Source organism: Leptonychotes weddellii, chromosome 7, assembly GCF_054177405.1.
Source record: "Leptonychotes weddellii isolate Sample4059 chromosome 7, ASM5417740v2, whole genome shotgun sequence".
Lineage (NCBI taxonomy): Eukaryota > Metazoa > Chordata > Mammalia > Carnivora > Phocidae > Leptonychotes > Leptonychotes weddellii.
This window is the reverse complement of record NC_138375.1, coordinates 57,165,294-57,178,111: the sequence shown is the minus strand read 5'-3', so window position 1 is coordinate 57,178,111 and position 12,818 is coordinate 57,165,294. Positions and strand designations below refer to the sequence as shown.

Genomic DNA, 12,818 nt, shown 5'->3' with positions numbered 1-12,818 from the left:
ATAATTAAATGGAGAATTACCAGGAAAAGCTAAAACGAAAGAGAAGGACATAGGGAGAAGGGGACCCTGGGCATTTGGGCTAGGGGCTTTGCAAGGGCATCCCTTCAATCCCCTCAAAGCCTTTGAAGGAATGAGTAAGGAAAACAGTTCTTGGAAATGAAGGGCCATACACCAGGCCGCTGGTACGAGGTAGAGACCACCGCCGAACCCAGGTCAGTCTGCCTCCATGGGGCCTGGGGTGTTCCCACTCCCCCATGCCCCTCTGAGCTCTAGCTAATCCAAGTTTCACTACTGATCTACAAGTGGCTCTGTCCTGAGTATCCTACAAAGGGCCTACACACCCTGTGGTCCAAGGTTAGAATTCATGGTACGGATATAGAGTAGGAAGGTCAGGCACTAGGCGCTAGGAGGAGGAGGAAAAGGAGGTGCACACAAGGAATGCAATTGGGCAGGGGGGCCACACAACTGCAGTTGGCCCTGGTTTGGGGTAGGCCACCCAAGGGAGGCATGCCTAGCCATATCTAATCCTGCCCTTCATCCCCCAGATTAGTGAAGGGCAGAGGCTCAAGGGGCAATAGCCCCAAATCATCTCCAAATCCTATTGGACCCAGAATTTTAGACAGGGCTGATCCTAGATCCCCAAAATGCTCAAGCCCATTTCCAGGATTGTAGGGCTGGGAAGTGCTCCAGTTTATGCAGCCCCTTAGGCTAAGACATGGCCAAGGATGGCTGCTCACAGGAGGAAAGGACAGCATGTAGGTGTCACACACTGTGCATGGAGCCCCCTGCAGTGTACGATGCAGCAGGGATGGAAAGAGAAGGTGGCCACCATTGTGGGGAGCTGATTCTCCATGGAGGCCACACCCCAACTGGAGCTTCAAGACATCCAAGGACTCTGAATGTGAAGCTGACCTTCCAAAAAGTTATGAAATTTGCACATTTTTCAAGAGAAGCCCTTGGAGCATATTGCACTTAATGGCTTGTTAGCTTGATTAGAACTCTTAACTGCTGAGACAGATGATATGGGGACCTCCCTTCGTACCTCTGCCTGGGCCCTGAATTTTCAGGGACAGACCTGCCCACCAGCACCTAGAACACCTAGAAGCACACAGAAGATGCTCAAAAGATATCAGGGGAACAATGAGCTCTGAGGCTGGGGTTTGGGGCAATGGTAGGGTTAGGGGCCAATGGCTATGAAGTGCGGGATTTCTTACACCTGCCCAGTAGTGGCACAGGGATGCTAAGATTACTCAAGTGCCTGTGGCACAGGGATGCTAAGATTGTCCTCATGCTCAGCCATCAGAAGAAGCCAGCTGATAGATTTTCCCAAGGCTCCAGAATGTCCCAGCATCACAAAGAAAAAGTTATGTTTCATATCCCACCACTGAGCGAACACAGTCTTGCATAGGTTAAACTTAAGAGACTTGATTGTGTGATGGAGCTACTGCCCTGGGTCTGAGGGTCCTGGATGTCTTGGGAAAGGGCTCAGGAAGGACTCTGGGAAGCTGGATACCTGGGGCACCTGTGTGGGATGACTTGGATGCAGGCACAGGGGTCACATGGCACTGAACCAGCATTCACACCGGACCCACATTGCCAAGGAGCAGGGAGCCCCCTGGGCAGGTGCATCCGAGGTCACTTGCTGCTCTTGTCTGACTGGCTCCTCTTTCTCTTCCAGCATCCAGACTCAACTGAGCCTAACCTTCTGCCCTCTGCCAGGTTGCTTTTTGGGCCCAGGGCTCTTGTTGCTAACTCCATCCCCCTGTGCTCATCTTAAATCACACTGATTTCTAAGAGGTTCCATTTTCCTCCAACATGCTCTTTCCTCCAATAAGCAAAATGCTTACTCCAGATCTGACTACCTGTAAGGCATCTCTGTTGTTGTGTGGCCTTGCTGCTCCCACGCTTCCTGTGATATCCTGGAAATTACTCCAAGTCTTCATTAGGCAAGGTCAAGGACACTCCTTCAAAGCGAAACAGTGAGATGGAGTATCTCTTTGCCCTTCCTTCCATCCTCCTTTCTGGAGTACATAAGAGATAGCTGGGGCTCCAACAGCCTCCTTGGGCCATGAGGCAAAATAAGCATGAAAGCAAAGGCTAAGGCTGGTGAAACAGAAATAGTGATGGAGCCTGACAACCCAGTGACCATGAAACCACCACTCCAGCCCTGGACTATTTGTAGAGCTGTTTTAAATGAGAGAAAAGTCAGCATTATTTTGCTGACTATTGCTCTTCTGGGCATGGTGCTTTCATAGCAGCTGAACTTAATCTTAACTGAGAGACCATCTCTCCCTGGGCTGATTTCTGGCTGAGATGCCTCTTCCTCTCTCAGTCCGTGTAGAATGGACACCCAGTGAAAAGCCTCAGCCCACTTTGTGGGCCAGGATGTTCTGTTTCTTGAATTCTTGTTCAAGTGGCTTATACAATTGTTTATAAGACAGAAGTGTATGCTGCCTGAGTGTCTCTTGGATAAAAATGTCTTTCAGATGACCGCCCCCTGCTTCTCTTCGGTTCTCTTCTGAGCAGTACTCAGGCTAGGCTGACCTTCAGCCAATATATAAATGCACAGGTGTACTGGCTGATAAATTTTAACCACCACCACGTAGGTTGTAAAAAGTTGCTTCAAGTCCCATTAGTGCGCTCCAGTCTACCCCTGGTTGCTCCCTTGTAGCCCTCAGACTCACATCACCCAGCAACTAAAGGCTTAACACCCAGGGAGGTGAGGGTCTAAGACTTGGCTCTAACTCACCTGCCTAGTTTGTTCAGACTGGTGATGCCCACGAGGCACCTCTGCAACCAAGTATGCATGGGAGGGGCCACATATCCCTCCATACCCCATCCTGGCATGGGAAGGGAGGGGCCCTGGCCTGGGTACTGGCTCGGACCTGCTAGCATCCAGAGCCATGTTCCTTCCCACCTGGTCACTGGTGGTCTGCTGCCTCGGATAATCCCACCTGTGACCAGTGAACTCGTGGCTTGTTCTTTGGGCTCAGAAATATCCCAGGAAGTACTGGCCATCCCCCTCACTGATTTGGTCCCCTAGACACCCAGTGGATGCAGACCCCAGAGACTCTCACTCTGTACCCCACTGGGTCCACTAATCTGGCAGATCACCACCTCCAGCACTGGGCCCTCAGCATCCATGCCACGTAGGCACAGGGCACGGCCACCAGAGGGCCCCCAGGTGGTGCCCCTGCTACTGCAGACCGCACAGCCCAGTATATGGGATTGCATCCCAGGTTGCTTTAGAGCAACCCCTCCAAGCTCCAGCCCCCATCCTTGCTTCTGGGATTCCTCTATAGACTCTTCCTCCCATCTCCTCCTGGGTGTGAGCCAATAAACCCCTCAATCCCTATGACTTGCCCATGTTGAGAATTCATCCATTTCTTTGTGTTACCCCTTCTGCTTGGGCCAGTGGTTCTCACAGGGGGATCTTTGGGAACATTTTGGAAATCCGTACAGCGTTTTTAGCTGTTCCAGTGATTGGCAGGGAACCAGTGGCACTTAGTGGGGTTTAATTTTTTCCAATATTTACCATACACTGATTGAACTGTGGCATGCATGTAGAAGACCACACCTACCCAAGTGTCCACTCAATGCATGTACACATCCATGGAACCAGCAGCCAGACCCAAATCAGAAGATTATCAGAACCCTCAAAGCTCCTTTGGACTCCCCTGCAGCCAAGGATAACCACCACCCTGACTTCTAACACTAGGAATCTGCCCTCCCCCCCTTTATTTTGAACCTCCTGGAAATGGCTTCATGCCATGTCTTCTTTCGTGTCTGGTGTCTTCCACTCGCCATCATGTTTGTGAGATTCCTCCATGTGGCTGCATATAGTTCTTGACGGGTACATGGGCTGTTTCCAGTTTGGAGCTCTTAGGAATAGTGCTGCCTCGAACATTCCCACACACATTTCTTGATTCATTGATGTACCCATTTCTGCTGGGCAGACACCTAGGAGTGAAGAGCTGCATCACGGGACAGGCATTTCACAGCCTTGGAACGTATTTGCCAAAGAGTGTCCCAAAATTGGCGTGGCAACTGCCATTCCCACCCACACAGTAGGAGAGTTCCCCGTTGCCCCACTTTTTTGCCAACATTTACATTGTCTGTCTCATGGTAGCCATTCTGGGGGGCATAGTGTGCTATTGCACTGTGGTCACTGGCCATTTGGGTATCCTTTTCTGTGAACTGTCCACTCAACTCTTCTGCCTCGTTTTCTGTCAGGTTGTTTGCCTTTGCTTTTATTAATCTGTAGCTCCTTATACATTCTGTATGTGACTTCTCCCATGAATAGGTGATTAGAAGTAGCTTCTCTCACTCTTGTCTTTCCATGTTCCTAAAAGTGTCACTTGGTGAAAAAGAATCCCAAGACAGTAAAATTCATCAAATTTTCCTTTAGGGTTAATAATTTTTGGTCCCAAATAATCTTTGCCTACCCCTTTGTTTCCTTCTACAAGTTTTCTAGTTTCACCTTTCATATTTTGATTTCTAGTCCCACACACCCTTTGAATGATCCATCAGACATCGGTGTAGCTGAAAAACCTGTTTACAATGATCCGACTGGGAACCTAGCTCAGCTTTACACATAAACACAAAATGTGGGGGATTTTTTTTTGCACAGTTTAATATACACTGAGTTTCCCAGAATGTAACTCCTGTGTAAATTTAGAGAAGATTTTATTTTGTTTTATTTGGAATGTTACCAACATTTGAATCATCATTTCAGAAAAAAATCTGTCACTGACAGCAACACTGCTCGAGGTACATGAGTAACCCATATAACCCACCTGTGTCTGTCTACATTTCTAGATGATTCTATGTTTTAAGCAGACATATATACTTAGTTGACTCTTAATTCAGGCTATTAACTATGAAGGAAGTTTCAACGATCTTCATCTGATTATTGTTTACTTCTCTTAAATCTAAACTTCGACATTATAGTTGGGAGCACGTATTTGACCACTTCAAATATGTCTCCCAGTGTGGCCGTGCCCATGTGGCTAGGTACTGATGCCCATGTTATTTTATCATTTACTTTTTTCCCTCTTTTCTATTATAACTAGGGCAAATATTAATTTGAGGGAAGGAATTATGTGTCCAGATACATTTCATTTCATTTCAGGATGGTCAAGGGGATTGACAAAGTATTCCCCAGAAGAAGGAGCCATTGGGTCTCGTAGGGTAAGAGCCAGTGTGATGGGTCTGCCCTGTGGGCCTCACATTTCAAACCAAACAGGCACACTAAAGTGTTCTCCTAACCACTCTCCTAACCAAAACAGGAGCTGTTTTCTCCTAAAATGGAATTCCTCTTAGGCCAACCAATTTTCAGGTAACAATAATGTTTTTCTTCTCACATTTGTGAAATAGAAGGTCCCATACCAACCCCAGAAGAAACGATATGGGAGTGGCCCTACTGCTCAAAGTCACCTCACCTCCTTCCACCCACCATCTGCCTGCCTCAGATCACACAAGGGCCCGCTCTTGTTCTTCATTGGATTTAGTTCCACAGGTAGAGAGGTCTGAGTTCAAGCCCCAGCTCTGCCCCAAACGAGCTGTGTGGTTCTGGGCAGTGTGTTAACCCTCCGTGAGCCCATAGCAGACATTCACAAAATGAGTAAGAGAAAACTTACTTAGCGTATTTTTGAAAGCAAAAGGTAAGAACTGCTAATGTTTACTGAGTGCTTCCTGTAAGCCCACTTCAGTGCTAAATGCCTCCTGAGGATAACCTCCTACTCTCCCAATCCTGCCACGAGGATGAGGACCACTATTATCTCCATTTTACAGATGAGGAAAGAGGAGGCACAGAGAGGGTAAGGAAGTTGTCCTCTGTCACACAGTTGGAAAATGGCAAAGCTGAGAGTCAAACCCAGGCAATCTGATTGGTTCTCACTGAATGAAAACTCATAGGGAGAAGAGTGTCCAATATTAAGAAGATGCTCAAAAAAATGGCAGCTCTTGGCCCACTGGTTGTATAATTCTACACTTGAACTCATTATTACCTTCTTTCTTCCTGCTCCCAAAAGAACTGCCTACCTGCCTTTGGTTTAACTCCATTTAATACATGTCGTAGTGGCTTTTAAATAAGTTGATTTCTAATAGTCCAAGTGCCTCAATTTGGCAGTGTTTGTCAATAGAACACTAAGAAAAGTGATGTTAATCTACCTGCAAATGATATTAGGAAGTCTGTGTTTGCACTGGAATTCATGCTATTTATGCCCAAAAAAAATCCAATCCCATAAGCAACAAAAAGCACACTATGTCAAAAATATTTCCAGGCCTCAGGCCACTTCTACCTGGAAATACTTGACGCAAGGAAGAACCACCACCCCCGGGTGCTGGTTGTAACAGGATTTGACCTGTGTGCCTCTAGATCCTTCAGCATGTGCTCTGACACAGACCGAGGTCGGGTGTTGGTAAATAAAGTGGCTTCCAGCACAAAATAGACTCCACTTCCCAGCAGGTAAGACTGCTGGACTCTTCCGTTTCCAAAAATGATTTTATGAACTTGGAGAATTTTAGGGAGCTTTCCTGTAGGGCCAAGTCATGGCAGCCAACCAGCCCCATGAAGTTGTGCATCATTAGCACAAAGCAGGACCTGGGGTTTTAGAGCCAAGTTTCAGGGTGAATCTCTGCTGAGGTCTCTCTGGGCTTTTTGCTTCCTTGCCCATCAAAGGAAGAGGATTGACTAAGAGAATCCCTAAAGCTTCCCCAGAGCTGAGGATTCAACACGTGCTCCTGGATTTTGGATCGGGTGCTCCTGGATCATGCTGGGAACGAGTCAGGACTCATTTCCTTTCTAGCTGTGGGACATAGGCCCATCACTGTACCTCCCTGAGCCTCAGTGTCCTCCCTAAGTAAAATCAAGAATAAATAATATTGATCTCACTGGGTTGTTCTAGAGATCACATTTAAAAAGCTTAAACATAAAATAGATGCCCAATAAATGTGAGTTTCTTGCCCTCACACAAGTGCCCACTTTCTCTTATTACCACGTCCCCTGCTCCAGGCAACAGACCTCCCTGTACAGTCAGTCTACTTCACCCGTGCATACTCCAGAGGAGGGGGCGACACATGGAGCACAGCGGATGGAAGGACGAGATCCGGGGCCAGAAGGCTCAGGTCTGAATCCAGCTCCAACATTTACTCACAGTGTGGCCATGGACAAGTTACTTAACCTTCCCCAAGCCCTCCTGTCTTTCCCCAGGAGTCTAGACTCTCAACTCTTCTGCCTCAACTACATCTACTCCTAGACCAACTGCCACCATGGAAACTACCTCATAAATTGATATATTTACTCCAGTCACCTTCCTGAAACATCTGCATTAAGAATTCTAATGTTAGAACAGAGAGGAATCGGTAATTTAAATATGGCAACATTTGACGAAAAATTTCATTCCTTGATGATGCTAGAAAAAGAAGCATCTGGAATGGTTTCTCTTTTCAGTGTCGATTATGCATGTGAGTAGCGGGTCCCTCCCCATGACTTACGGGGTTCTGTGATTTGTCTCTGTTTCCTCCTGGCAAAACAGCCCACTTCAGTAGATCCATCTCAGGAGTTTTACCAGCAGGTAAAGGCTTGGAGATGGGCTTCTTGTTTGCTTTCTCCAGTCAGCCACCCCAAATTCTTGGAAGTGGGTGGAGCATAAATGAAAAGTTGGTAAATAAAATTCTTTCTTTGGTCTAGTATGGACAGGCCTTGGTCTCTTCAGGCTACTTCATGGCTCCCAAACTGTAATTATTGGTTGCTTTTTAAAGTGTCCCTCTGAACTGAGAGTCTTTAGTTGTTCAAAATTCATTTGGGATCCTTCTGGACCGAGGAATTAAAGGTGACTCTTCATTCCTGTAAGTTGGAGACTGTCTCGTCTTAGGAAACATTCAGGGCTACAGGCATGTCGTGTGGTGAGATGGGCCAATTAAAGCTATAGCCCAGCATCCTCCAAGTGGGAGTTCATTCCTTGAGAAGCAAGAAGCTCCCTTGTGAGTCTGATCTCCGGCCAGGAGGACCCTTCCCTCCTCTAGCCCTGACCCTGGGGTCCTGGAGTAATGGAAAGTAAATAGACTATCGGGCCAGAAGAACTGTAGATGGTTTTACTGGTCACAGAGTCTCCTTAACATCGTGGGATTTGGGTAATGCCCTGAACCATTCCTGGCTTCTGAAAGGAAGGGAGGCCATTGAAGGTCCTATAAACTCTACTAGATCCCAGTGGACTACTAAGCTCCCTTCCAGCAATCCCACCTCCTTTCCAACACAGCACCTTATGGTGGACTGAGGATGGGGTGGGGTCTTTTGCCTTTTAATATCAGCGGTGACAATAACAGACGACCTTGACTGAATGCTTTCTATGTATTGCTTCATTTCAACCTCCCAATGACCCTATTAAGTAGGTACTGCTACCATCCCCACTTTACAGAAGAGAGAATTGAGGACAAGAAGGCAAATAAGTTCTTCAGGGTGAGTATGTGACAGAGGTTCAAACCCAGCTCTGACTGGCCCCACAGGCCTTGCTTTTAACAACTGCACGAATCTGTTCCTTGCCTTCCCCTGAGCCTTCACTACTCCATGCAGGCCTCATCAGACTCCTGCTGCCCACACCAAACCCCGAAGATGGAAAAGCATACTCCAGAGGAGGGGGCAACACATGGAGCACAGTGGATGGAAGGACAAGCTCCGGGGCCAGACGGCTCAGGTCTGAATCCAGCTCCAACATTTACTCACAGTGTGGCCATGGGCAAGTTACTTAACCTTCCTGTGCCTTTGTTCTCCATCCACCCACAGAAGAATCCTTCAGCAGGCTGCAGCTGAGGTGGGATGAAGCATATGGGTAAAGCACACATAGACAGCGCTCAGCACACCAGGAGAGCTCTATAAGCCCTGGGGTTTTAGTCCCTTCTACCACCTCCCAACGGCCTGCTCAGCACCTCCACCTCGACATCTAACAGGCCACTCAAATTTGGCATAGCTGAAGCTGAAACCCTGACCTTCCCTCCTAGGGCTATTCTCCCCCTACTCTTGCCCACCCTAATACCTGGCAATTTTGTCCTTCTGGAAGCAGAAGTCAAAAATTTCAGAGTCATCCTAGGCTCCTCTCTTCCCTGTGCGCCTCACATTTAACTCACCTGCAAATCCTCTGAGTTTTACCTTTAAAATATATGCAGCAGCTAGTCCTACACCATCACCTCTCCTGCTCCCTGGTCCAGGTCAACACCGTCTTTCCCCTGCGTGATCCAGCGGCCTCCTCCTTGGGCCCTCTGCTTCTACTCTTGCCCATGACTATCTTCTCCTGCTGTAGCCAGAACATCCCAGGATGCAACAGGTAACTCTAATCCAGACTCCCTTGGCTTCCACCTCACCCGGAGAAAATGTCAACGCCTAGTCATGGGCCCACCAAGCCAGTCCCCTACCGCAATGCCCCCCACTCTTCCTCTCCAGCCTCATCGGTCTCCTGCTTTCCCTCCTGGAGCCCTTGGCCTTGTTGCTAACTTTCCTGAAAACTCTCCCTCCCCCCAGATACCTGCATGCCTTATTCCTTCACTCCTCTGGTCTCTGCTCACACACCAACTCATCAAAGCAGGTTTTCCTGGCCATCCCAAATAAAACAAGTCCCCAAGTTGCCTTTTGACCGCGATGTGTCATGAAACAATATACCACCAAACCTCCCTCACCTCAACCCCGTTCTCCTTATTTTCTCTCAGTATCAGCTCTGGAATAAGCTGTCCTCAGATCAGGTGCAGGAGAGGTAGGAAGAAGGGGCAAAGTACTTGGGAAAGCAACTGATGGAAATATGATTTCTTTGGTTCATTGGAAGATACTATTATATAAATATATTTCATGTTTCTTTGCTGGATAGCACATGATTGGTCCAAAATGCTGTTTTGGACCAAGTAATGCTGAGGAAGTCATTTCAGAACACACTTGAGACAGACACCAACTCCCTTCCCAAATAACACCCAAAATAAGGTGGCAAGTGCAAACTAGGGCCTTATGAGTAAAGAGGTCAGGTGGAACGTGCCATCTGATTGCAGTCCCTGATGAAGCCTCACGAAAATGATCATGATGGGGTTTTTTTAAAAGACATAAGTACAAGGGAAAATGAGAGAGGTAAAAATAACAAAACTTTGGGATCCAGAAAGTTGGTGGATAAGAATTATTTGACTAAGCAGGCCTGACAGAGCTGAATTCCAAGCTCATAGCAAGAAAATCCATGAGCCACATGGATTATACAAGAGAATGCTCAGAAAAACTCAGGAACCTATGACACAGGCTACCTCGGGAACTGAGAGCAAAGCTATGGGAGGGAGGGGATAAAATAATAGAGACTGGTTGAAATCTGTTTCATAGTAGTTAGATGCCTGGACATCCTCCCACACTCCACACTGCTGGGCCCCCTCCCCACTCTGGCAGAAGACTGGCCATTTGATTTCCAAGAATTAAATATAGGGACTCTGGACTATGTGACATCAGACCCAGTTGATGGATCTGACATCTGGGGTATCATATTACAAACAGAGTGATTCAGTAACATGGACATGACCCTGTCCCACCTTGCTTCTCCTACTGAGCTTCCAGAATGCTGGAATCCAGGTCTTTGCCCTCTGGACAGGAGGTTGGAAGAAACCTCTCTACTAAGTCTAACAAACTCAGGTGGAAAGACTTGAACATATTGACACAGGGGCTTCCCAACAACTGGCACAGCATAGCGCACCACAATAAAGTTCACAGTCAAGAAACGACTCATTCAGACAACCAGAGATGAAAAGACATCTGAGGAAAGCCTCTATGAAACAAGTCAGAAAACAAATAAAAACAGCTTGGAAAAAAACAGAAATTATGCGAGGAGAAGAAAACTTCCCCAAACTATCATTGATCACCTTGCAAGATAAGACATTGCATCAATGAAACAAGAACAGAAAGCTATAAAAAAAAAAACACACACACACAGAACAAAAAATATTTCTTGAAAATTAAAAATGTGAAAATAGAAGTAATAAACTTCGTACAAGATTGGAAAATAAAATTGAGAAAGTGTTTCAGAAAGGAAATCAGAAAGACAAAGAGACAGAAAACAGGGAAGAAGAGAGAAAATAATTAGAAGACCAGTCCAATAAGTCTTACATGCAAAGAAGAAGAGTACCACAAAGAAAGAACAGTGAAAACTGAGGAGATATTCATCAACAAAATAAGAAAAGAATGTTTTTCAAACTTGAAGAACAAAAATCTCCAGATTGAAAGGGGACTTCAAGTCCTCAGCATCATGGAAAAAATAGACTCACACCAAGGTACATTGTTATGAAATTTCCAGAACACTCAGAATAAAGAAAAAACATCCTACCAAGCTTCTGAAGGGTAGGAAAAACAGGCCACATGCAACAGATCACAAATTAGAATACATTAAGAATTCTTTTTTTTTTTAAATTTTATTTATTTATTTGATAGAGAGAGGCACAGCGAGAGAGGGAACACAAGCAGGGGAGTGGGAGAGGGAGAAGCAGGCCTCCCGCCGAGCAGGGAGCCTGAGGCGGGGCTCGATCCCAGGACCCTGAGATCATGACCCGAGCCGAAGGCAGACGCCTAATGACTGAGCCACCCAGGTGCCCCAATAAATTAAGAATTCTTAACAGCATACAGGGAGAAAAACAAACAAAAGACAATGGGCCAGTGACCTCAAAATTCCAAAAGAAAACTATATCCAACCTAGAATTCTATATCTAGCCCAATTATCACTTATATGTAAGAAGAGAATAAAAATAATTCAGATATGCAAATTCTCAAAAAATTTAACTGCTGCATGCTTTTCTCCAGGAAGCCACTGGTATATTCTACCAAATGAAGGAGTAAACGATAAAAAAACAAAATACATGCCATACATATTAGTTCCCTAGGGCTGCCGTAGCAATGCACCACAACCTGGGTGGTCTAAAACAACAGAAATTTACTGTCCACAGTCCTAGAGACTAGAACTCCAAAATCTTGATGTCATCAGGGCCATGCTTTCTCTGAAACCTGGAGGGGAAGACCCTTCCTTACCTTCTCCAGCTTCTGGTGGGCACACGCTTTCTTTGGCTTCTGGTAGCAGAACTCCAATCTCTGCTTCCACCTCCATATGGCTGTCTTCCCTCTGTGCATGTCTGTCTCTGTATCTCTTCTCCTCTTTCTATAAAGACATATAGGGTTCTACAGGGTTAAGGGCCCACCCTACTCCAATATGACCTCATCTAACTAGTTACATCTACAATCAGCCTATTTCCAAATAATGGTAACATTCTAAGGCTCTGGGAAAGACATGAATGGGAGTGGAGGGATAACAATATTGAACCCAGTGCAACATACAGAAACAGGAGGTGATAACGTGGATGATGGCAAAAGACTAGCCCAGGCTGACAGCTCTATACTAGAGTAGAGGGCCACCAGCCCACACTGGGTAGGTTAGATGCTCATAGATTTTTTCAGGAAGGTAAAATTGAAATTTAGGGGTTGAATTAATGATAAATACATAGAAAACTGAACAAAACAAACAACAGTGACAATAAAAAGGCAATTGTGAATTCCAGGAAAAACAAAAGATTAGTTCATAGCCACAGCTCTGTAAGGCATATATAAACATATATAAGAGATGCAGGATCTAGTTACAATGTAGCTGTAAAGTGCTGCCTTGTCTTTGCCCCCTGCTCAAAATAAAGCTGCTACCTTTCTAGCCCTGTCCGCCATGGTGCTTAGCAGCCAGGGATGCATGGTCTCAGACATGTTTACCAAGTAAAACACTGACTTGAGGGGCGCCTGGGTGGCTCAGTCATTAAGCGTCTGCCTTCGG

At 46.2% G+C, this 12,818-nt stretch overlaps 1 long non-coding RNA gene and 1 other non-coding gene across 2 annotated transcripts in view; one reads left to right on the top strand and one right to left on the bottom strand.

The window, feature by feature from the left end:
- Positions 1 to 560: 560 nt before the first annotated feature.
- The window catches only part of LOC115942561 (uncharacterized), a 203,924-nt gene continuing 191,666 nt past the window's right edge, over positions 561 to 12,818 (bottom strand). The window contains exons 6-7 of the long non-coding RNA XR_014146996.1: positions 12,035 to 12,161; positions 561 to 3,960 (exon numbers count right to left, since the gene is read on the bottom strand). This is a non-coding gene — a long non-coding RNA (uncharacterized LOC115942561). The remainder of the gene's footprint in view (positions 3,961 to 12,034; positions 12,162 to 12,818) is intronic.
- Positions 12,621 to 12,751, top strand: LOC115937951 (small nucleolar RNA SNORA63). The gene has a single exon (XR_004073162.1). It is a non-coding gene; the product is annotated as a small nucleolar RNA SNORA63 (small nucleolar RNA).